A 27311-nucleotide genomic window follows, 5' to 3' on the forward strand; every position below is an offset into this window, starting at 1 on the left:
AACCATATAGCGAAATTGTATAAACCTCAATTTTTAGTGGCTCGCTCTGTTGTTTTACCCCCAAATTCAAGTGTTCAAGTTACATTAAAGAAAGTAAATGATCTTGCAGGTAATCGCAATTTGTTAGTTCCCAATGAGTTAATAGACATGCAGACAGACATTTTTGTGCGTAAATCAGTTGTAGACGAAATTCATCCGGTAATTTCAGTGGTTAATTATACCAAAAGTAAATTTTACTTGAAAAAAGATGTTGTTTTGGGTTCTGCCAAATATGTTATCAGTGATACCAACTTCAAGAAAGAAAATAGCACCAACAATAAGGTTCATCAAGTTAATGTAGTAGATACAAAATCTTTTCCTGAAGGTTATGATAAATATCGTGTAAATGTTAACCCTGAATTGTTGCCACATCAACAACAGCAATTATATGATTTAGTAGAGGAATTTTATTTTAGTTTTACTTGGAATGTATTTGATTATGGTTGTGCTAAGGGATATAAGCATAAAATTGAATTAGTAGACAATATCCCAGTAAATCGACCCCAATTTGCGATACCATTTCATCTACGGGATTAGATTAAAACACAAGTAGATATTTTATAGAAAATTAAAATAATTGAGCCTAGTATTAGTCCGTATAATTCTCTGGTAATGCTTGTAGAAAAGAAGAATGGACAGTATAGACTTATAGAAGATGGGAGATACATAAATAAAAAATGGTTCCTGACGGTTTTCCGGTTCCTCCTATCCAGAATATTTTGACTAATTTGACAGGACGCAAATATCTATGTTCTAGCGACATTTATGGAGCTTTCTTTAATAATACCCTCACGGAAGAATCAAAACCTATTACAGCTTTTTCGATTCCAGGCGTGGGGTCATATCTTTTTAATTTTCTCACTCAGGGGGTCAAGCCATCTACTAGTGGTATGAATAGATTAGTGAAACTCACTTTAGAAGGTCTACCACAAGATAAAATATTTGTCTAAGTTGACGATTATTTTTGGTCTAGAGATAGGTTTGATGAAATTCCGCAGTTACCTCGTATGTTGCTTCAAAGAATAAAAGAAATTGGTTTAAAGATTTCTCCAGAAAAAAAAACAAAATTGGGATATTTTTCATTAGATATTTTAGGTCACACTGTTAATAAAGATGGTTTGTCTATTTCGAAACGGATAATTAACTCAATTTCCAACTATCGACGTCCCAAAACAAAGAAACAGGTCAAAAGGTTTTTTAGGATTGGGTTCTTTGTACATTCGTATTTACCTAATTTCAGTCAATTAGCAGAAGCGTTACTTTCTTTGTTGAAAAAGGACGCTTCTTTCCGTTGGAAGAAAACACAGGAGACAGCATTCAACAATATCAAACAAGTCATCATTTCAACACCATGTTTAATGAGATGCAAGCCTGATTATCCTCTGTATCTCTATTTTGATGCCAGCAAAGTCTCTCTTTCTGGAGTAATCAAACAACCTCAAAATTCACCTGACGACACAAATCTAGTTCCTATTAGTTATTGTAGTCGTGCAACGTCTCCTAGCGAGAGAAAATTACACCGATATCAGCTTGAATTACTAGCATTATTGTACTCATTACGTTCATTTAGGTATTTTCTCTTGGACGTCATTTTTAGTTGTAGACAGATTGTCATAGTTTACTTTATTTGAAGCTAACAAAGAATGTAATAAAATTTCTAGATGGTTGAGTGAAATTGAATCGTATAATTATACTATTTCACACACCAGTGGCACCAGTAATATAGAGGCAGACGCCATTTCACGTTTTTCGAACCCTCTTAGAGGTTTGGAAGATGAGAGAAAGAATCAAGAAGATCCGAAAATTTTGTTTATTCAGAACACAAATTCATTTTCACTTTTACATGAGCCAAATCTGGCAACAGAACAGCGTAAAGAACCGTTTCTAAAGATATTTTTTTGGTTGGAACAGAAAGAAAATAGAAATCCTAAAATAGAACGCCAAGCGTTATATTTTACTATTAAAGATGGAATTTTGTATAGAAAACAGGAAACTTCTCAAGGTTTAAATTTTTGGTTGCAGTTGCTACTTCTTTGCGTTATAAAATTTTTAATCTTTGTCATACGTCTGCATTGGGATAATCTCATTCTGGTTATTCTAAAACCTATAGTATGTTAGTAGAAACAGTGTATTTTCTTAACATGAAGAAATATATTTATCAGAAGTGTAAAGAATGTACGATTTGTCAAGTATCGAAATCGAAAATGAGTTCTCCGTATGGCACATTGCTTACTTATCCCTCAGTTCCCCCTTCTATCGCGTCCACATAGATGTAGCAGGGAATTATTCCTCCAATTATATGTTAAATCACAAATATTTGGTAGTTGTAGTAGACAGTTGTACTAGATACATAATTGCAGATTCCCTTCCTGATGTTACAGCAAGTACTTTGGCTTCATTTTTTATCATAAATAATTTTAAAGTTTGGAAATTTTAGGAAATTGTCTTAGACAAAGGCAGTGCATTCACTAGTAAACTATTTAAAGAATTGTGTGCTCTGATTGGTGCTAATATGCGTTTTGTAAATTTACATGGGCATTATAGTAATGGTGTTTGTGAAATTAGTATTAGAAACATAGAAAAACGGTTAAAATCAGCTTTGTGTGACAAGGATTTAGGACAATGGATTGACTTATTACAACTTATAGCTTTTTCGCTTAGCGTCACCAAGAATTTTTCATGTCAAATTTCACCATTTCAATGTCTTTTTGGCTTCAAACCTAGGTTACTTCATCAGGCAATTTTAAATACACCGTGTCAATTCGAAGATAATACCATTCGTTTACAGCAACTACAAGAGATTAGAGATAAAGCGCAAGAAAATCTACAGTATATAAATGTCATAAAACAGCGACAAAATTTTTGACAAAAGGCATACGAAACCTGTTTTTAAAGGAGAAAAAGTTTGGATTTTAGACACCGCAAGAAAAAAAAGGTCACGCCAAAGCATTTAGCGGAAAGTTTATTGGTCCAGTCATAATAGCATGTGTGGAAAATCCAAATTCGTATTTTATTAAGTATAAGACCGCCCGAGGATGTTACAAGGTAGACAGCATAGCAGTTCAGAGATTGAAGAAGTTTTATGATTAGGAAAACCCGGAAGAGCAAGACCACCTTGTAGACTCTGACGAAGAGATGCCTATCAACGTCTGCAAGGAAGACCATACGATGAAAAAGAAGAAGACGAGACGCGAAGACCATCAAGGACCAACAACTGAAGAAATTTTCAACCCCAGGAAACAATGTTTAGAAGAAGAAATTTTCATCCCTTCTCTTCATATTAAGGATGTTGTATTTGCCGAAAATCTACCAACGTGGGCAACTATAGGGAAGAAATCCACAGAAGAAAAACCGAAATTTGCTTGTAATGCTACCATTAATCAGAAGATTATTATTTATAAAGGTAACATAGTGGACATAAAAGCAGATTCCTTAGTAAAGCCGACAAATGAAACCTTAAGTTCCTTAGGTGGTGCAGATAAAGCCATTCATCACGCAGCTGGATCTGAATTTTTAGAAGAATGTTTGACCATATCATCATTGAAGCCAGGAGAAGCAAAGATTACCAATGGTTATCGTTTACCAGCTAATTATGTAATTATAACATGTGGACCACGGAATTCAGACAAAAAGGTTTTACGAGAGACGTAAAAAAATTGTTTTAAATTGATGTTGGAGAGTGATCTTTCTACAATTGTACTACCTAACATTTCGACTGGACCATTTAAAATTACGAAGTTAGAAGCTGCTAAAATTGCCTTGGCTACAACAAGAATATTTTTAGAGGAACATTTTGATGACATTAACCGTGTCGTATTTTGTGTTTATGATAGAGAGAATAGGGACATTTATCAGCGATTACTCCCCATATATTTTCCCATTGATGAAGAAACTGTTAGTCCGTCTGGCCGCACGTAACTTGTATGTTGATTACTTTTCTTGAAGATTGGATTGTGGATAGGAACACCTTGTAGATGGATGATGAACTTTCTTTTAGCACTGGCCACGCTTAGAAGTTAGTTTTATCTTGGTTTTGAAGAGTACATCCTAATCTACTCGTAGAACACTTTGAAACTTGCAATACTTCGAATTTTGGAACACGTTGGTATCTTCAAGAATTGTACCATTTCATTTGATTGGACAACGTATGACTACAAAAGTTTCTTATTTTTTTAAATGTGAGTATGTGAAGAATGAAGAAAATCACCGACACACATATGGATAAATATTTCGGTGGATATATTAAGAAGATGTCAGAAGATTGAAGTCAAGATTGCAAGAACCATGCCCCATCCTTTTAGATGTCTAGGATTCGGTGCCATGATTGATGTTCAGCATTCGATGCCCGAAGAGGACAAGATTTAAAAAGAAAGAAGATGAAGATAAGAAGAATTTATATGTTAGGGTTGTAGGTTATATGTGGTGAATAGTTCTCTCGTGCTGATTTCATATAGTTTGATTACAACCAGTATATGGAGCTATAACCATACCTTGGAATTATTTTTCAGTCTACGGACGCTTTAAGCACAAATAACTTAAAGCTCATTTTTTCTCAAACTGAAATCAGTACCCTTCTTGTGTATTCTAACTTCACTATCTTTGCTTAGCTAGATAGTATTACACTGTTTTTCTTCTTCTTGCGTATTAGTCACGTTTGATATTGAAGTTATTTTGTGCATTAGAGGAACGTATAGACATATATAGAGAGATGTCTACATTAGATTATATTACAGTCATGAAATAATTATTTATTTCATTATGATTTTATCTTATTATACGTGTCTAAGTTTTGATAATCTGTATTAGTGATAACTAAATTTAGTATTATTCCTACCTTTCATTTCCCTTCCCTGAGCACTAACGGAACTCCACACTAACACCTTAAAACATATGGCACTCACAATGATATTTTACAAGCACTAATGTTTATTTCTCTTTTTCTTACTTTCCATCTCCCCAGAGACGCTGTCGTCATATCTTCAAAGGCTACCGAGTGAACTATATGAACTGTCTCAGAAACGCACACTCAGCATTTTGGAGTTAAGGATTAATTCAAAACAAAAAGTAGGTAATACGAAAACTCTTTTATCTTCAACAAATATTTTTTTGGAATTTCTTCAATATTTGTTTTTTTTGTTTTTTTGTACTACGGAAAATTAAAATTTTCATGTATTTTTAGTTTCAAGGAAGGGGTGTGAAGTAACTGTGTATTGGATATGAAGTGACGATGAGATAATTGTATAAACTCTAATTTAATTCACTAAATTCGATTATTTTATTAGATTACTTTATTAACAAAAGAAACATGAACTTCTGAAAACTCGTTGAAAGAAAACTTTGATTAGAACTGTACATTTTTAGACATCTGTTGTAAACACATTTTTGTTAATAAACTCGACTATCTTCCTTCTTTCCTTCCCGCATACCTTGAACCATAGCCTGATACTTCCCGATTCTTTCGACGCTTAACTCTCTACAACCAAACAAAACCACGAGGAACACAACAACAAGGGATATTCGTCACGAAGCTGAGGAAGGTGCAGGACCATCGGAGACAAGCAGATCCCACTATTGGAGGACGATCGACTAGATGTTTAAAGAATACCATTCTGCCGGTTCATCGCCGCAGATACTTTTGTCAGTTGAGATTAGTGGAATGTAAATGTAAATAGACACATTATTGTAGAGACGCATCACGGAGAGAGTTCGACGCTCCTAGCAGTCCAGCAGGATTGTGTTCCAGTTGATGGCTGTTACCAGAACATCCAGGTTCCTTCAGGGCAAACCCTTCATTGTTCCAGATGACCAGGACGACGCCAGTCTCGATGGATCTACCTGGCTAGTGCTCGTCCTTTATCTTTCAATCATAACCTATTTCTCTCTCTCACCTTTTCCCTACTAGTCATTTTTTAAAGTTAGAAACATTTGAATTTTATTTAAATTCAATCAATTTAGTTGTTAAGTACGGTGTTGTGCATCAGTACCATCCTCAATTGTTACATTATTCTACGAGTGTTTTTAGAGATTATTCTGAGCTACAACTGATGGCACTGCACCGGCACAATATAAACGTGTCCATATTTTAACCAGTTATTTGTCAGCAAGAAATTATTTATCGTTAACGTTTCTTTCGAGAGCACTAGCCCAAACTATTAAAATTCTTATATGATCAGGAAGTATTACACCATTCTTCTTTCTGTTCGTTGTTTGTTCAGCTCTATTTAACAACCCAATTATCCATTTTATTTTATTGTATAATAAATGAAAATATTTAATTTAAATGTTTATTCATCTATATTGAACATACCCTTACACTGCCAATTTGAAAACAACCTAAAAATAGCTCTTGCATGATTTTACCCAATATACTTAACAGCAATCATTACGAAAAATAACAAATTAACAGTTAGTATCCATTTCACGCATTCTATTATTAGAGAATTGGCAACTTTTTCAGAGCAAATCACAGTTCTACCTAATCAATACACTTCAAAACAATTAAAAGAATATATTTGATTAATTAGAATACGTATCACTGCTTTAGAAGATTGAGTTAAATGTACCGAAGACAGAAAGAGAAACAGAGCTAAAATATTAAGCAAGAGTTGTGACATTATCTAGATACCAATAATGCTATATTAGGTTTCAGTGAGAAGTAAATAACGGGCAAAAATACAAAATAAGTTTACGATTAGCCACCAAAGTTTCATCCTTTTGGCACTATATGTATTCAGTGATTTAACAGAAGGTATTATTTTAAAACACAATGACACAGCTCATAATGAAACCAATGATATATGAACCAAGAGAAAATATATATTTCACAATACACTACAATAAATTTAACAGTATCAAAGTTTCAGTTCGAGAAGAGAATGTTCACTTAACTGATTTTGGTGGAGCTCGTATCATCTTTCTCCTTCTGTTAAATAATTGTATTTTTATATAATAAATATGATATATTTTGTAATATTAGATATAGAGCTCCCATTAGTGGAGAGGAATTAGAACAAATAGAGAATTTAAGTACAAAGAAGAGCTTAGAAATCTTAGTGATCTTGGTAAATTTTTACAATAAAAATACAACATGGGTTGATATTAAAAGCAAAAGACTTATTAAGGTAGCTAGTGTGATTGATCAACAAGGTAGTAACTTTAGAACAACTTGAGCCAATAAACAATCAATTAGTAAGTAATAGAAAGAAGTTTGAAGGGTACTAAAATCACTACAAGAGACGAGCATAAAGAAATGTGTATCAGATATGAGAGTAAAATTATTAACTAAATTTAATTTTGATATAAGATTTTGATATATAGGCGTCGGAAATAGACGACTAACTTATTTAGGTAACGCACATGAAGATTTTGATCTTGTTTCATTAGGTCAGTTGAAGTCAGAATTAGATCAATTTGTTACAAAGATTTCCGAGCATCAAACATAGAAGCGAATAAGTTCATTATGAAGAAGCAAACTATAAATTGATTATGTCAAATGAGAACAAAAAATGTTAAAGATCCAATTTTCGGAATATTCAATCTATTTAATAGTTAAAATATCACTATAATGTTAACGTAAAGCATACAAAATCACTTCCTGATAAATCCCATCTAAGTGTATATTTATGCGATGATAATTTGATTGAAAATTTATCTTTCAGCTTTAACAAGGGTAATATGATTACGATAAAACAAAAAGAGAACACTGCTGTGGAAGGGCAATTGTTATATGTTTTATGTATATACAAAGTGAACTTCAATGCTTTTCTAAATAATAAATATTAATGATGATGGTGTTATGTGTTAAGTGTAAGAAATCAATAGATAAAAGAAAATATATCATTGCAATAGAGTGAATGAAGAATGGAATATATATTTAAAAAAATACGTAGTGTATATGGCATTAGTAAAGATAAATTTGTTATAAAGAAAGATTGACTAGAAGAAGGTGAAGATGTTAGAGAAGACATAATATAAGAATTCTCAAGACCTTAAGTAAAAACTATCCTAGGCTAAGTGTTGTTAGAAAAGGTATGGTTGATCTTTGGCTATCTGATACTGTTCAAATAGATAATGAGGTATTAAAAAGGCGTTTCCAAATGAATGAAAGCTATAAGTATTTGGTAACGATTATTAATGTTTTCCGGAAGTATGCGTTTGCTGTTCCTGTTAATGATAAGACCGGTAGCAATCGAATTATTATTAAAAATTAGAAAACCTATTAAGTTGCAAACTGAACAAGTTAAAGCATTTTATAACATACATTTTAGAGAGTTGATAAAAAATTACAATATCAATCATTTCTCAACTTATAATGCTAAAATAGAACGCTTCAACGGAACTCATGAACAAAACATCTGGAAAAAGTTTATTACGCAAAGAAATTATAAATACACAGAGATATTAACAATATTTGTTAGCGAGTATAATAATAAACTACATACAAAAATTGGTGTAAATAGTATAGAAGTTAATAAAAAGAATGACCAAATTATATTAAAGAAAGTGTATAAGAAAGAATATAAGCATGTTAATCCTAAATATCAAATTGATTATTATGTTCTTATAAGTAAATCAAAAATTTTGTTTGAGAAAGGTTATACGCCTAGCTGGTCAACAGAAGTATTTGAATTTAAAGAGGTTAAGCGATTCGTCCACCAACATACACAATAAAAGATTCGGATAACAAGGACGTACAATAACTTCCTATGAGTAAGAATTATTAAAAACCGAATATAAAGATGAGTATCTGGTTGAAAATTTACTGTGTAAGAATTGTAATAAAGTATATGTTAAATGTTTAGGGTTTGATGATTTCCATAATAGTTGAATAGGTAGATATAATGTTGTAGTGTACGGTTTAATTTCTATTTAATTATATCTATATAAGATTCCTGCACATCCTACACCATGTCCACAAGTCGACCAAGTATTCGTTGTTGGTGACTTCAATTGCAATCAACACTCTCCAGATAAACAAGAAACTATTTCCTTGAAATATATTATTGGCATATTAGATTTCACACAGTTAATAAATGAACCGACTACAGTCACTGAAACTACCGATTCTTTGCTAGACTTAATTATTACTTACAACACGGTACAGATAAACTCGTTTGCAGTTAGTCCACCCATTGGAACATCAGACTACAGCGTAATTCACGTCACTTTCTAGCTTCATACAATATCCAAAACTCCCAATAGATTAATTCAGTGTCGTACTTGCGCTTCATTGAATACCGAATCATTTTATCATGTTGCACAGTAGGAAGTAACAAACTAGTAAACACTCATGAATATTCATGAGTGTTTACTTTTCTGACATTTTAGCACTTCATAATACACAGGTGGTTGACAGTTTGAAGAATGGATACACCTTTTTTCCACATATTAATGACACAGAAGAAATACGATAATGTATGTAAGTGTGGCCGGAGGTTGAATAGAGAACATGACACATAATAAATGTTTTCCGGTGAAAGAAATGTTAATTGGACAAGCAGAATACAGAAAAACCTTTCGGAAATAAAATATGCAGATCACACACGTAGAACAATTTAATATAAAGTTGGATTCATTAATGAGCAACACATGCAACGCGACAGCTGCTGTTGGAGAATATTCTGGAATTTTGATAGTTGGAATGGGATATCACGTGATGGACGAAGCATATTAAATACCCGGTGTTTTTTTCTAGTGAAAAGGAGTTATAGAGTGGTTTTAAAGCATGGATTTACCGAAACCTTTGAATTTTAGTACAAGAGGTGAAAGTGATCTCTCAGAATCGTCATCTTTGCCGGGAACAGAGGTTTTATCCCAACCGGTGGTGATCTCGCACTTTCCTCCATTGTAAACAGAAGTTACCCCGGCCAACTTCGATGTATTACCGGAAACAAAATTTTCACCCCAACCGGTGGTGAGCCCGAAACCTCCGGCACTGGAAACAGAAGTTTTTCCATTACTTGATGTAGATCATGAAATAGAAGAATATCCCCCTACACCTTCACCAACAGTGAGTAATTCCCCGGTGGAGAATTGGGAAGAATTTTTGAATTTGCCATGTGAGTGTACTGTGGAACGTACATCATTGGATTGTATAAAAAACTGTATAATATACTGGAAACCAGACGAAATATGTATTTGTTTTGCTTGCGGGTTCGGAGACAGCAGTCAATGGACACACGATTGTTTGGTGTTTTATACGGAATCTCTTGAACGGAAAGCTATAGATGCTGTCACAAATTTTATGTTAAAAACCGGCGAATGTTTAAAAATACTCAATTTATTGGACAACTTATTCCAGTTGTCATGGAACGTTCGTGTGAAATTTCAGTTTGCCATAAAATGTATATTGTAGACATACAGGGATTTAAGATTTCCCCGAATGAATTTGTGATACGTGAATTTTGTCTTACTGGGTGTGATGATACATTAAATTTTCATTGTTTAGTAAAAGTACCATGCGAATTTAAAGATTTACCAATAGGTTGCACAAAGACAAATCGATTGGCTTACAAACCACTTGCATGGCTTGTCGTGGTCTAGTAAGACTGGCTATCTCGTATCATTTATTCGGAATATTATGTATGACTTTGTGCATCAGATGCAACTTTCCTTTGTAAAGGTGGGGAAAATCCATTTGGATAAAGAAAATCTTTGCGTTAGCAAACGTTGTGGATCTGAAAAAAAAAGGTTGTCCACCATTAGCAGAATCACAAGGTACCGTTTGTAATGAAATTTGTTCATTTCATAAGCAAGTAGAATCAAAATCGTCATGCGCATATCGAAATGCACAACAATTGAATTATTGGTGGAAAAATGAGCGATCCACAACCCTTACTAAAGGCATAGCAAGTTTAATGTTTTCATCGTAACCTTAAAACTATTGTAAGAAAGAGATATTTTATGGAGAAATAAAAATATAAAAGTTTTTAAAAATTGGTATTTATTTATTTCTAAAAATCTACAAACATCTACTTTTTTCATTATGTTTTCTAAATGTTTTTGACAAGCTTATCATTATTTTTTTTATTTTTTAATGATTAAACATTGCAATACATTTGTCAAATGAAACACCACGTATCATATAATACAGAAAATATAATACAAAATATCCACACATGATAGAATGATTATCTTGAACTTGTACAGTATTTATAAAATAGAGTTTACAATTCCTTTGTAGGAACTGTTGAATTAGTTTAGGCACACCCTGTGCCAGAGAATCAAAATAGTACCCATGTTTATTGTTATTGATATAGACCGCTCCCCAATGGCTACCAGGTAAATCAGACTTGTCCAAATTAATAATCAGTCCTACAGGGTTTTGAACAAGTATAGGTAAACGATCAATGGGATAAATTCCAGTCAAATTTGCACCGGTAATGCAGTCCATTAGTAACACTTGTATTAATTGATCACTATACATGTTTATTAGTCTATTTCAACCTTACTTTCCTCCTCTTGCTTTATTTTTGATGGAACATACGTTGCACTATTTGCATTTACGTATAAAACTTAAGCATAGACTTTTAAGTATTCGGCATATAATAAAGCTTCACGCACACAACACTTAAATTGTCCAAATCTATGTTTTAAATAAGCACAAGAGTAAACATGAAATCCCAAGGAAGACCTTTTTGGGCACTGTAAATCTTCTAAATTCACAACAGTCCGTTCCAATAGTTGCTGCAGTTAGTCCTGACGTGTTTTACCATAAGCATACAAGGTACAGGTATTAGCACAATATTGTTTCAATATAGTAGGCAACAATGAGTAATCTACATCGCCATTGTACCAGTCAATACCATAATCATGTTGTACTAGATGTTTATTCGAAAGTATGAGCGACACACGTAATTCATGTAATGGATATAGTGGTTTAAAAATCCAGCTTTGTACAAAAGGGATATCAGGATTTACAATTGCAAGTTCCTTAATATGATCATCATTATCGTTGAACGCGGAGAAGTGAACAATAACCCTCATGGCACTCAAATGAAGAAATTTTACATTGTATGATCAGTATATACATTCCTGTCTTTATCGATTTGAATGAGAGAGTCAAATTGAGCGTACACAATTCATGTAATGGAATTTTGTAGAGGTTGAGAAAATGATAATTTTAAATTCACAGGGGAATCACGTATGACATCCCACGTAGAATCATCTAATGTTCCTGTTGGAGATAGGATAGAATGAACCGGTACAAAGTGTGTCCATGTCGAAATTCTTCACGGGAAATTGTATGTGAATGATCTTGATAATATATACCAGTACCGGAAAACAGAGTGGAATATGTTTGAACATATAATCCGTTTGCAAAATTAGGAGTGAGCGGTGTCGGTGGAAATGATTTTGAACCAACTTGTAATTGCAGCCTTTTAACGTTAAAATGTTGAAATTAAAAAGGATTTACATCTGGCTGACAATTAAATGCAGCGTTTGATACAAAACCTATAACAACACCTTTTGGTACTTTACCCAAAAATAAATTATCGAGATTATATAAACTTAATTCTGCGGGAATGGTATAGGTACGAGTTTCAACACGAGTAAGAGGTATGCTGGCCGGAATGTGTTCCATGCCAGCATTGATTCACATTGCTAAGTCGGCAGCAATATCTAGACGCAGCACCTTAAGTGTTACGTCTTCAAGTTTAACTTTATACGCTGTATTTTCAGCAGACATTAAACAAAACGTATCTTTTATACGATGTAATTTTACACGTAAGCTTACTATATTAGGAAGCATACATCCCACACCGGCAATATCAGCATGGATACGGCCATACATATCGAATGATGCACTATTTCTAACATACTGGGCACGATTTGTAAATCCAGTGTTTGCATTACATAATACATTAAATTGGTTTGCAGTATGTTTATACCATAATCCCCCAGTTAAATGGGTTTGAGCGGCATCACTACAATAATTTAATAATGTTTCGATATAAGCACGGTACGGATATGAACCAGATGATGAACTAATTAATTTATCGTTTAATAAAACATCAACTTGACTAAATAACGAATGAAGAAAATTATTTACAGGTGCAACAATATCCGCCGCAACTAAATTTGTATTATCGTTTTTTGTAATTTTACATTTTACATAGAGATACAAGTATCCAGTTTGAATAAAATCACCAGTTTCACCAGGTACAACAAATCCAATTGGTCCTTCTGACAATAAAGTAGAAACCGGACGATATTCAACAGTGGAAGATGACTCAATAGCAGTTTGAGTCATTGGAATAGTAAACAAATCAAGTTCACTTGTACAACATTCAGGACTACTTCCACTGAGTAAAGCCATGATTAACTAAATATATCAATGGAATATTTTCGATTACGTTTGACCGGAGGACCGAATTGTACAATAGCAGGAGCCTTACGTTTTCGTGGACATCTCTTACCACTACCGGTTAACAACTTACTAAGTTTATTTGCAGCTTTAGCTTTTAATGTTTCTCCAGCTTCTTCTACGCGAGCACGAACGGATTCTTTAAATGGACGGTCTTCTAGTACATTACCTGCAACTTGTATTCCTGTTTGTAACGCTTGCCGGCCTACAGCTTTGGCACCTTGTTTTAATAAAGGCAATGCAAAACGAAATAAACCTTTAAAGAAACTATCAATCCCATGACCCCGTTGATAAACTGGACCTGAAAGGAAGGGAAGGCCACGTCCCCGCTGATAATACGTATGTTGCTTTTTCATTTTTCAGGAGAACGTTTAAAATGAAGTGTCACTGTCAATGTCCCGGAACGAAATGGTAAATTTCATCCTGCGTGGTCCTTTACCAATTGATATTCAAAAAGATCAGTATACACAAAAATTTGAAAAGAATATCCAATATCTATGTATGGTTGTTTAAATCCCTGTTTTTGAATAATGAGATCATTTTTTTCATGAAAACCTAGTTGTATAGCCAAAGTAGGTGAAAGTGTTATAAATTCAACGTTTGGTTCAGAAGTAACATGAATAATATTGGAAGCGTTAAATCGTATATATTCTGAAACTTTATTTAATTCTTCCAATATGTGTCAATGTTTGCATAATATCCAGGAGTGATTTTACTTTTCATAATTTCATGACCTTCGAATTTCTACCAAACGATAGTTTCGTCTTCGGTGACATTATGACACGTTAAAGGAATATGTATTTCACTTAATCCGACACACCAATCCGTATCTGTTACACGTAGAGTATTTTTCAAATTATTAATGAAATGGGTTTTACTATTTTTAGGATCAACGTCTGTACTTGCATTTGAAACCTGTGTAATGTAGAAGCTGTCTTCTATGCTTTCAGAAATCATTTTCGTTTAAAGTGAAGTGTCAATTTCGAAGTTCCAAAACGAAATGGTAAGTTTATTCCGACTTCATCTTTTAAGTTCACTTCTATCGTATCAAAATATTTCTTTTCAACTTTCACGTACTGCGGGTTATGAAATAAAATATTTTTGATTCGTCCATACAGCTCGTATAATATACTAATTTTACGAAGTAAAGGTCCAATTTCTTCTTCTTGTTCTTCTTGCTCCACACATATGTTAACGTCTGTTGGAATATAATAATCAAGGCTACAGGGATATTTTCCCTGCGGAGCCAGAAATTGTTCCCTATGTTCATCTTTTATATACACCACTGAATTATAAACATTTGAATTTTCATTCATAAAACCGAGTATATGTTGTAAACCTTTTGTTATGTCTAGAATACACCGATCACGTGACTGGAAGGAATGTTGAATATACACTTGATTCTTAAAATAATTATATTTTATTATACGTACTTTCTCGGGAATTAGATTTAAGATGGCTTTAATGGATGCATAATATCCCTCCGTTACTTTAACAGGATATCGAATATATTCACCATCAATAAATGTATCGATTGTAATTTGTTGACCCGGACCAACATTATAAAAACTCCATGGTATATTAATTTGTGTTAAGCCCACAACCCACTCTCCGTCCGTTAAATCTATTGCCCTTGCAACTTTTACTCGAAATGAGGATGTTGTATTATCAAAAAGTGTATTACTTGCATTGGAAGGTAACGTCACGTAAAAACCGTGTTTCAATGACGAATTCATTATGCAGACTGAATACTACATACTCGAATCTACGAATTCATACTTTCTGGGTAGCCCAACCATTTTACGAAAACCCACCCCTCTTACGTTGAAGAACTTTTTGAATTAAATAGGTCTTGTTTGAGCTTAGAAATATTTTTTGTAATTCTTCAGCATAAAATATTCCTTTAATTTCATCACCATTCCAGTCTTTTAATTTATAAGTTACAGGGTTTGATTTTATACACTTATCAACGAGAAATATTTCACGAGACCAATTTGGCAAATAACCTTTTTCAAGTTTATGTTTATATTTAGTAATGCGAACATAACCTCCTGCTTGAAATTTACAAGTTAATTTCTTTTTATTTACAGTCTTTCCGTACAGCGTATTCCACACTTGACTGATATTTGAATCATTTACTTCTGCGGGTGCCATTTTAATAGTTGAATGATAACTATTATTATAATTGTGTACAATTTGATCCAACACATCAATGTACCGATACGTATTTTCTGCAGTAAAATAACGATATATTTTACTTTTAATGGTACGAATTACTCTTTCTAATAACACACATTTCATTTCCGAATGTACACTATAATGATTAATTCCAAAATCTTTAAACACTTTCTTTACATGGCGATTATAAAATTCTGACTTTAAATCAGTTTGAACGTGAACCAGTAATGGCACTTGGTTTAAAATTGAAGTTATTGCATTAGCCATTTCAGGCCCTTTCTTTGTTTTCACAGGAATGCAATACAAGTAATGTGAAAAAATGTCAATTGCACATAAAATATAGCGATATCCGTCATTATACTTTGCGATATTTTGCATGTCCGCCAAATCGCATTGTAATGTTTCATTACGACCACTAACATAATATTGTTTCCGTGGAAATGTTTTTCGTATTTTAGCGTGCATTGTATATGCATCTTGTGATGATAACCATTTTTCAATTTTCTCACGGGATAATTTTGTTTTACGTTCTACTAACACTGGATAAAGATGCAGGTTCTGAATACTTGTAATAGATTTTTGATAATTTTGTCATTTCTTATTTACATTTTTTATTCCTTCCAATACCGAAATACGTTAGCTGCAATTGCGGGAGATATTGCAGTCGAAGAAGAATGCCGTTTTCGAATTTTACTGCCAGTCACTTTCGGGGTTGTAAAAGCAGGTGAAGGTGGTCCTGGTGTACGTGAACTAATAAATTCCCAAGGAACATTAATATCATCCAATAACGTTTTAAACGACTGTAATCCTACTGGTTGTGTTGAATATTTCCGTGTACGAACGATATCATTTACTAAATCGATAATATTGGAACCGGGAATGATATTTCCAACGATAGCCACTGTATCTGTTTGATCCCACGAGATTTTCTGTGAATTAATGAGTGGTTTAAGTAATAAATCCGTTTTCCTTCGAAGTGTTTTTGGTACTGATTGTAATATATCGGGTACAAGAGTTAAAATACCACTATCTGTACGACTACTTGCATTTTCTGAGCCAACAATGGGTAAGGCAATAAAATTTTCCGGTGTGGGACCCGATTTATAATGTAAATATTGATGTAATACTTGCTGATACAATTTCCATTTTTGTTCTCTACTCAAATCTGTACGTTGTAAGATTTCGCTCATATCTTTATCTCGTCTTAATTGATGTGCTTAATGCGCCTTTAAATTAGATTGTATTCTATGAAATGCATTTTCTGGAACTAATAGCATTTTACGTAATTCCGACATGTTATCGTCCAAAAATTGTTGAGGCTAAGGCACCAATGAGTGGCCCGAGAATTAATGGAAGTAATACACCACCTTTCTGTAGTAATAATTTATTTTTCTTTTTAAGCGAATGATTTGAGGAGAGAGAACGTAAGATCTTCTTATGTCTACGGAGTCTTTGCTTCTGAATTAATGATATGGGAATATTTGCTTTTATAGTATTTTTTGCTACTTGTGATATGGTACGAACCAAATCACCCGGTGCGTTTTGAAGAATAACTTTCCGATCGGATGGTTTTCATTACGCAAGCGTGCAGAGCGTATTATAATGATGTTTTACCTTCAACATCTTGATGCTAACTAAACATAAAACGGTGTGGCCGCGTTTTTAACAGTACTGTACACATGCATTATTTTTCCGGGAAATATATTTGTTCTCAGTCGTAGGGCATCATGTGTTTGTTGTGTAAGATCAAACAATAAATACGTGTTTGGTTGTTGTGTAATTTCTTCAAAGACATTCACGAGTTGTTTGCTTTCATGAGGCATAATTTGTCTCGTTAAATATTCAATTTGTAACTTATCACGTGGATTCTTAAATACCACTATATAATGTGCATTTAAACTAATATCTCGAGCATGCCGTTTTTTTGAAATATATTTTGAACAATAAATATTACGGTTAATTTCTTGTGGTGAGCGTACTTGGTAAATAATTTGGCAACATCGTCATTTGTTTCTGACATTAGATAATCTAATATGAGTAATGAATTTTCACTTATATCAAAAGTATTTATATCGGAGATTCAATCCAGAAAACGTATTTTTGCATCAACGTCCAGGTTTGGTATAACTCCGCTTTAACACCATACAGTTTGTTTAAAGGAAACATTAAACATGCCATTTCTTTCTTTGATTAATCGATTAACAAAGTGAGTTTTACCAGCACGAGATGGACCGGCTATGAGAATAGTGCACGGATGTTCAAAACGTAACATCTTCGTTGCAAATGACACAATGTGATAGAAACTCTGCTTTTATTCCCCAAAAACGAGTCTCTGGACAATCATTATTATGAGATCTATAGTATTGCGGAACAATAACAGTTTTTTGTACGTCAGTCACAAAGTCAGCGTCTATTCGTCATGCGTTTACTGGTCACCATTCGATGTGTCTTTAGTCTCTTCGAGAAAAGATGCGCAAATCTGGTTTCCGAACAATTTTGGATGGCATTTCGAATACAGTTGCCTCCCGATTCCCCGTCACTAAATCATAAAAACTATCAAAGTTAATTTTATCACTTGTTCTGTGATTTAATGTTATACCACGAATTTTATATACATATTTAATTTCCCCACTAGCATTGCATAAAGCGTAGGCGTAATTCTTTGCACCTAATGCTATTACTTTACGTATTTCCCAACCTTCGGGAACTTCATTTGTTAACCCACCCAAATACGAACTTAATTTTAATGGGAGTTGCTCATCTTTTCTTTGTATAAACATGACACTGTCCGTATCGCAATAGATTACATTCTGTTCTCCAACAATCATACAACCACAGTCGTGCCCATGATGTTATAAACGCCGCAAGCACTACATTTGAAAATGCTAATGGGGTATTTTCACTCTCACAGTCTTTATATTGAACAATTAAATGAGTTTCACCAACAATGAATTTCATATTTAGGATCTGTTAAAATTTTTAAAAAATCGTCTGCTGTATCAACCATTGTGCACTGCGAAAGGTCCGTTCTTTGCCCCCACTTCCCGTTCGGCGAAATCAAAAACAGTTTCGCTGTACTGCTCAGGCCTGGATTATATTCTATATTCTCATAATTTAACTGTATTTCCTCATGCCTGAAATATTCTTCAATGTACTTTTCCTGCTCTTCTTTTGTACTGCATTCTGCAGGAAAGCCTGAAGTTTCTTGTTTCATTTGTAAGAAGAATTTCACATCTGACCCAAATAATCCTTCACAAACATCTTTTTCCGGGACTAATAAATCAAACTCCCATATTTCATGAATTTCAATTAACTCATACCCATTGTCTAATGCTTTGTGCAGTTCGGGGGTGCAGACCGTACCGGTAATGATCCGTTCAAGATCTATGTGCGTGCACTCATCATCATTTTCTTCGTCCATGCACGATTTACATAATCCAAAGATTAATCTACCTCCCGTAACATAAGGGGGATTGGAAAATATAAATCAGAGGGTGGTAGAACACTGAATTTTACAAGTCTATGAATGTTTCGCACATTGGGGAAATTGGGGCTATTGTGTATTTTAGACACATTCACAGGCATGCCTCGTTTACACATTGTTGCTGGATAAAGCGAAGTGACATTTACGTAAACCACGTATTCGTCCTCTGCACAGTCTACATATAACTTAAAATTTTCTGTTCTACCTCCTTGATAGGCAGATTTCGGAATAAGAGGATCACGAATATGTTTACACCGTTGTTCGAGGATATTCTGTATATGTTTATCACGTTTTACTATTGCATCCCATTCATATTCCCAAATTTTTGTTAAATTATAACCTAATTTTTTCAAATAGTTGCGGCAGTGCACTGTTTGTTCGTATCTCTTTTCAAAAGTGTTGTACGCACCATTTTCTTTGCATAAAATGCTATTTCTATTATCTTTATAGCAGCTTTTAGAGGAATGCCAGTAACATCCCATGAACTAGTATATAGTGTTTGTTTTAGCGTCAAAACCATCGACTTTATGTCTGCCAAACAGTTCCTCCAACGCATTATTCGATGTAACAATAGATCTCTTTGTTACGTGTTCTATATACTTCAACCATTTTAATGCTTTAATACTCTGTTGTTGAGTAGGTTGCAACCCGTTTGAAGGAATAACTGGAATTGTGTTTTCAATCAAGTGATGACACCGGTACGTCAACAATGCTAGACTAGCGATCGTCGTGCTGGAAATAAAACATTGAATACCATTTGTTTTCTCTTCAATCATGGAGGTAAATTTAATTACTGCCTCCGCCAATATACGCACATCGTTTCGGCAGTACTCCAACAATTCTTCCTGAAAATCAAAAATATCACCATTCTGTACTCGCTCTTCATGCCACAGCATAAGTTCTGCCTGGTCTGCCGTACTACCTGAGTCCGGGTCATAATAATGCAATGCCGGCCATTCTCCAACATAATTTTGATGTTCCTCTGTATTAAAGAGGTATGGAAAATCTCCTTTTTTCAATTCAAAACTCAATCCTAAGGTTTTCGGTAATTTGGATAATTTTACACCAAGATAAAGAAAAGTGTCCCGAAAATAAAAACGATTACTAATACTAATTTGAAATATCTTTCGACCGTGCATAAGAATATGTGGAGTTATTTTTTGTTTTTCAATAAGTGTCCGAACACAAAATGGGCCATCATATCGCGAATTATTGTGAGCAAGTGCCACAATGATCTGATACTCTGGCCTTTCCACAAGCACATGTTCAATAAATGCCTCCATGGTTGTGAAAGAAAACATACGGTTCCAGGTTATTTTATCTCCGCACTTGAAACACAAACTATCTACTCCAGTATTTATGCAGTGGAAACATACATTCAAACACCAACACAAATTTACGGCATGCTCCCGTTCACCTTTCTCATTTGGTGCTATTAACATGGTTTCCACATCAAATATAATGTACAAAAACCGTTCAGTGCGTTTTAGTTTACACTTTTGAACGAAACATCGATGGCCAACAGTTAAGTGCACTTTACAAAGACTACAATAATAGTCGCCGCATACATGAGGAGATTTTCTTTTTCTCACATCGTAAATTACACCACATGCGTAAGACAATTTCACATAATCACATGTGGATTTCTTTACTTTATTTAGTGTTAAGTGGTTATTAAAGCAAGTGCCTTCAGCAAAGTTTCTATTATATTGTGTGCAATATACTAGTTTCGCGTTAGTTTCTTTACTATGAAAATGTTCACAGTACGAACATCTCATCTGACATTGGTGAGACGCACGTGTTTCATAAAATCCTTCCAAGCACGAAAAGCAAAAATTCCTCTTACGCATAAATGAGTTAACATTCTTAATGGGTTGAAAGTGGCCCACAGTATCCCCTCTCTGATACAGAATAAATATTTTTTTCTCCGCATTTATTCTTGGGTAGCGTACCACAGGTGTTCTGGAACCTTCCGGTAGTTCAAATACTACAAGGTGATAATTCTTTTTCACTAAATAATTTTGAAAAGCAACTACATCTTCCAAATCATATCCCTGTTTCCATTCAACGTACATTTTTGCATCATTACACAATTTTTCTGCTTTATTTTGCCACGTTTTGCGTGTAGGCATGGTGATAGTGTATAAAGCCTGCTTGCTTTCTTCATGTTTTGTAATCCAATATACTATGGATTTTGGCATACAAAGAATATCACTAGCCTTTGTGGCCACCACATGATCCTAGAAAAACATACTAATTTTGCATATTTTCTTACCGCTGCGCGTTTAGATATACCCTGCCCGTGTAATCCATCAACAATATCAAACCGAAATTTTAATTGATTCCCTAAAAGAAATGATTCGTTGCTATTTAGTACGTTCTCCACCCTTTTAAGAACCACATCGGTATTCAAATTTGGCGTTTTCGCCATGGAACAAACACTTCTTTATTCAGGAGATCTCGGTCGGAATTTATTCTTAAACGAACAAAATCGTGGGGTCTTGTATCCCTCAGAACGGTAGAAAGCGCGTAATCCATCATGGACATAATATAATTCATGGGATTTTTAATTACATGTTGTACAATTGGTTTTACAATAATTTCCACCCCTTTCATATTAAAACGCGGGTACTCTCTCACATTTCTCCCCACAATTTCAAGCATATTACACTCTCTTTCATTCCCTCCATACCCTCGCAATGGAGGGTGCTGAGAAGTTGTGGGTCGCATATCTTCTGAATAATGTGCATTATTCAGACGATCAACACCTGCATTTTCTTCCTCAATTTCTTGCAATTTTTGACACAACAACGCTGTAAAGTCAGTTTCGGAATTTTGAATTTCTAATGGTTCACTCAAATTAATTTCATTTGATAGTGCCCAATCAATATGGAATGAGTCATCATCATCATCATTATGTTCTGATTGAACATTTTCACGATTTCCCGTACACTTTTGTCACTCACTCGCTCTAACTGCCCCTTCACAGAAGTCATATAATTTAAATATGACATAAATATCGCATCATACAATCGATCTTCACGGAAAAATCCGTGGTCAAAGAGCTCTACAATGTCCGCTGCTGAGCGAACATTATTCAGTATGATACATTGATTATTTTTAAAATATAGGTACAAAAGCGATAGTAAATCACTTACAATTTCATTCGATCCAACATACCCTGCAGCTTGCAGGTCCACCACCTGCTGCCACTTATGTAAAACACGATCAGCACTATCCCAGCCTCTCAATCTTCCCTGGAAAATGGTTTCATCAATAACGTTAAATTCTTCGAAGTAAAACTCCATTTTTTCTATAAAATACAAGACCAAAAGTGCAATCAATATAAGTATACAATGACTAGAAAACCTGAAAACAAACAAAATTTTGAAAATAATAATAATAATAATAATAATAATAATAATAAAAAAATAATAATAATAATAATAATAATAATAATAATAATAATAATAATAATAATAATAATTACTGAATATTAGTTTATCTCTGTTTAAGTGGTGATCCAATTAAAATCCACATCTTTTGTGCTCTCTGCGTTTTCTCGCTCCTATCACTTATTTGCTTCAGAACCTAAAACAGAAAAAAAACTGTAATTAGTTACCGTATTACGACTTTACAAATTACAAAATATGATATTCAACGTAGCACTAACATTCCCAACCATATTGGCTTTGCATGTAAGAGAGCCATGGATCGATTCGGGGTGCAGATTCTGTTAACTACCTATCCAATATAAGTTTGTTCATACAGAGTAAAAATATACCATTTAAAACTGAGAAAAGTCTACAGTGCAAGCAAGCGTACGGTTTTCCTCGTGGGACAACTCTGGTTCGAGTTCCAGCAGTGTCATGGTTCCCTACTCAATAAAAACTTCCTTCTTACCATGTACTTTCTAAATATCAGTTATACGTCTTACACGATTCATAGCTACATATAACTAACAATACGTGCTAAGCAAAAGGTTTATCGTACGGTTTTTCACGTGGAAGAGCCTTGGTTCGATTCCCGATGCGGATTATGTTGACTTCCTGTTATGTCAGACAGAATTCATAGCTATATATAAGTAACAAGTTCACACTTCAAGCATACAATTTAGCGTACGGCTCTCCACCTGGGAGCATACTCATTCGATTCCCGGTGCAATCATTAATGTTGATTCCCTCTACCCTACATATTACATTATACTATATCTTATGTTATAATTCCATAAAAGTACACCGAGTCATATAATATTCAATGCCGGAAAATCCGCAATCAATTTCCGATAAAACCAAACAGTTCCGTCCCCTTATACTCCAGACAATTACAATATGTCCGTTTCCCATATAAAAATGAACAAGTATAATACAAGAAAACTACAACGTTAGTACTTACCAATCTTCCAGTCTCTCCTACTAGTAAAATATCTTCTTCGCAAGCTCAACACTTGATGTTCCTGCTGTCTTCTTTCTAAATGTACACATCATGCAAATGCATCAGTATTTATATGCCCTTCAATCTTTCGAGTGTGTTCTTTCCCTTATTCCAACAATAATAAATTAAAAAAAAAAAGATCTCTAAGTTTCCAGTACTTTCTTTCACTCATTACAACGATCACAATTCCTGAATATTCTCCAACTGCAGCTGCCGTGTTACATGTGCTGCATATTAATGAATCCAACTTTACATTAAGTTGTTCTACGTGTGTGATCTGCATATTTCATTTCCGAAAGCTCTTTCTGTATTCTGCTTGTCCAATTAACATTTCTTTTCACCGGAAAACATTTATTATGTGTCATGTTCTCTATACAACCTCCGGCTGCAGGTGTATACATTATGTGTCATAAATATGCGGACAAAAGGTGTATCCATTCTTCAAACTGTCAACCGGCCATGTATTACGAAGTGCTAAAATGTCAGAAAAGTAAACACTCATGAATATTCATGAGTGTTTACTAGTTTGTTACTACCTACTATGCACAAAATTACAACTGGGATAAGATTATTCAAATGGAAACAAAAGATAATAAAGTTGAATTTTTACAAAAGTCTATAGTCGATATTTTTGATAGTCATGCACCGCTGTAAACGAAAAGGTTCTCTAAGAACACTCTTCCATTTATTTCAAGTAACATAAATCTTTTAATGAAGTTACATGACCGTGCTTACAGAAAATATTTAAGAACGAAGAACCAGTCTCATTGGGAAGATTACAGGCGCTTGCGTAACTTCACAACTACTGTTGTTAGATAGGAAAAGACTGGGTATTTTCCTGATCGTATGAGATCTACTAATGAAGCAAGTAACATATGGAAAACTATGAGTCATCTTGGTGTAGGTAAAAACGATTCATGTTTGATTCTTCCGGATGATGTAAATGACATTGAAGCTATAAACTACATTTCAAAAGTGTCTATGAAATGTCTGGGACAAGCACTAAAGTACTTGATCCACAAACGAATTGGACTTCATCCCGTAAACTTAATAGCAATATTGAAACGTTTAATTTTCACACTGTAAACGAAACAGAAGTTAAAACAGCAATGCATAGTATTAAGTCCAACACATGTGCGTTAGATGGAATAACAGGACAAATGTTTCGACTGTCTGTTTCGTTTATTATAACTCCACTTACTCACATAGTAAATTACTCATTAACTCAAGGTTGTTTTCCAGAATTGTGGAAGCTAGCGAAGGTGGTTCCACTGCCCAAGAAGACAGTTGTATAGTCGCTTAATAAACTTCGTCCCATTAGTATACTTCCAATTATCTCCAAAGTACTAGTGCAGGTAACATTAACAATTTATATCAATAAAAATGAAATATTGTATGTTATTCAATCCGGCTTCTTTAAAGAACATAGCACAACCAGAGCCTTTTTAGAAATTACAGATTCAATTTTGAATTTAATAGAAAATTCAATGGTAACAACTTTGGTATTGCTGGATCTTTCGGAGAATTTTGATCTGGTAAATCATGAACTCCTACTGGCCAAAACGAAATATTACAACTTCTCGGAATCATCTATCAAATGGTCCCCTAGCTATCTCTCTGGTAGAAAGCAACATGTAATACTAAGAAGAGAAAAGATTCAGGTATCTACACCAACACAGAAAAAGGCAGGAGTTTTGCAAGGTTCAATATTAGGTCCCCTTTAATTTTGACTCTTTTCACCAGATCTTTCTACAGTCATAAAGCATTCATCAGTACATTTCTCTGCGGATGATACACAAATTTTCATCAGTAGTACGCCTGAAAATATTATGGACACTATAAAGTTACTTATCTTTTAGCTGTTAGCAACTGGTGCCTTAAGAATGGTCTTTTACTTAATCCATTAAAATGTGTTTTCACTGTGTTGGGAACATCACGTCAGTTGAACAAAGTCAACCCCGATGGCCTAGAAGTAACTGAAGTGAATTCCAATATTCCATTTTCTCCCTTTGTAAAAGATCTAGGCTTAGTAATAGACCAACGGCTTAGCTGGAATAAACACATTTCTGAACAGTGAATTAAAGCTAAGCGCATCTTACGACAGCTTTATAAGTTGAAAGGCTATTTGTCGCAAGAGACAAGACTATATCGTGTTATCACTCTCATTTTGCCTCTTTTCGGTTACTGGGATTCAATATATGGTAGCTCTGTCCCCAATCAAAATACTAGGGGAATTCAGAAAATAGAGGATTACTCTATAGGTTTCTCTCTCAATTACACAAACTCTCAGCATATACTGCAGGTACTTAATGAAAACAATATCCTAACCATGTCCCGAAGACGATATCTCCGATACTGTTGTTTACTATACAAAATAAATTCACAAAAAACGCTACCTTACTTGCATCATAAATTAACATGCAGATCAGAAATTCAATGTTACAGTACCCGAGGAAGTAATAAACTAATTATGCCCTGGAATTCTTAAAAAAAAAACAGGGAAGGAATTTTCAATTTCGGCACTAAGAATCTGGAACTCCGTCCCAAAGACAATCACTGACAAACTTTATAATTCATTTAAATCTTCACTCCAAACATTATTATTTAGAGATCAGAAACAAAGCATTCGTACACATGAAAGGTTTACTACAGTATGAAATTCGACTGATTTTGGTCTGAAATTGGACTAGCAGTATGTTTTTTTTTAAAGATTTAAATTTACTCAGTGCTTTGTTTACCCTGCTATTATTGAATGTATCATGTTATGTTGTTATTTTTTTCTTGTACCTTACTTGTGTCTTTTTTTCCTTTTCTGTGTAATGATGACAAGGGTTAGGTGGCAGGGCAGCATCCAGCTGAACCTCGTCGGCTGAAATAAAGAGAAATTCAATTCAATTCAATTGTGTAGAAGATAAAGAAGATGTGTTTTAAAGAATGGGATGACTACCATGCCATGAGATGGAAGAGTTGTAGATGTAGTTATAGTTGTAGACATTGCTCAGTTACAGTTTTAGATATTAGAATAATTTATGGATGTAACTATAAAGTTTTACACTATGTTGTATAACTTAAGTAATGTACTGCGGTAAGAAATATTGTTCCGTGAGCTGTCTAGGAGATGGATGACCCTTACGTGAGATTTCCATTCTACTTACCGACTACAGATAATTTTGCACGCTACTATCGTCATTCGTAAATAATATAAATTGAGAAGCAAATAATTACAATTGCATGACAGATTCAGAAAAATCTGAAGAAAAAAAGCGCTTTGTTAAAAGGAAAGTTCGTTCCTTTGGTGATTTTGTCGATGAAATATTTGGTTCTGATTGTAACGAACATGAGAAATGTATATCACGATTTAGGAGTATTTCTTTACATACAAAGAGGTTTGTTAAAGTTTCGGCGATATTTTAAACATTTCATGTATACGATTAATTTAGATAAACATTAGTGTATAGTAATCTTGCCTTACCAAATGTCTTACAAATTTAGGAATGAAGTAATGAAATAAATCTGATATACCCTTCAGAACGAAATTATTTACTGTTCATAACGTATTTTTCGAATCCGACTCATGTTGTACCGAAAAAAGGATGGAAATAAGCTGAGATTTTTTTTCTGGATTTGTGAAAGTAGAATAAACATATACCGCTATAACAAGTTACATACCCAATATCAATAAGTACCCCGGTTCTTTGCAAGGCAAAATAATATCTGGAAATTTGGATTTAGTCTTAGCACTTATTATTGTACACAGTTTTCTAATGTGACGGTGACTTGTATGAATATAACAGTGGTGTGTTCGGATGG

Source organism: Thermobia domestica, chromosome 4 (assembly GCF_964235325.1).
Source record: "Thermobia domestica chromosome 4, izTheDome1.hap1.1, whole genome shotgun sequence".
NCBI classification, from domain to species: Eukaryota; Metazoa; Arthropoda; class Insecta; order Zygentoma; family Lepismatidae; genus Thermobia; species Thermobia domestica.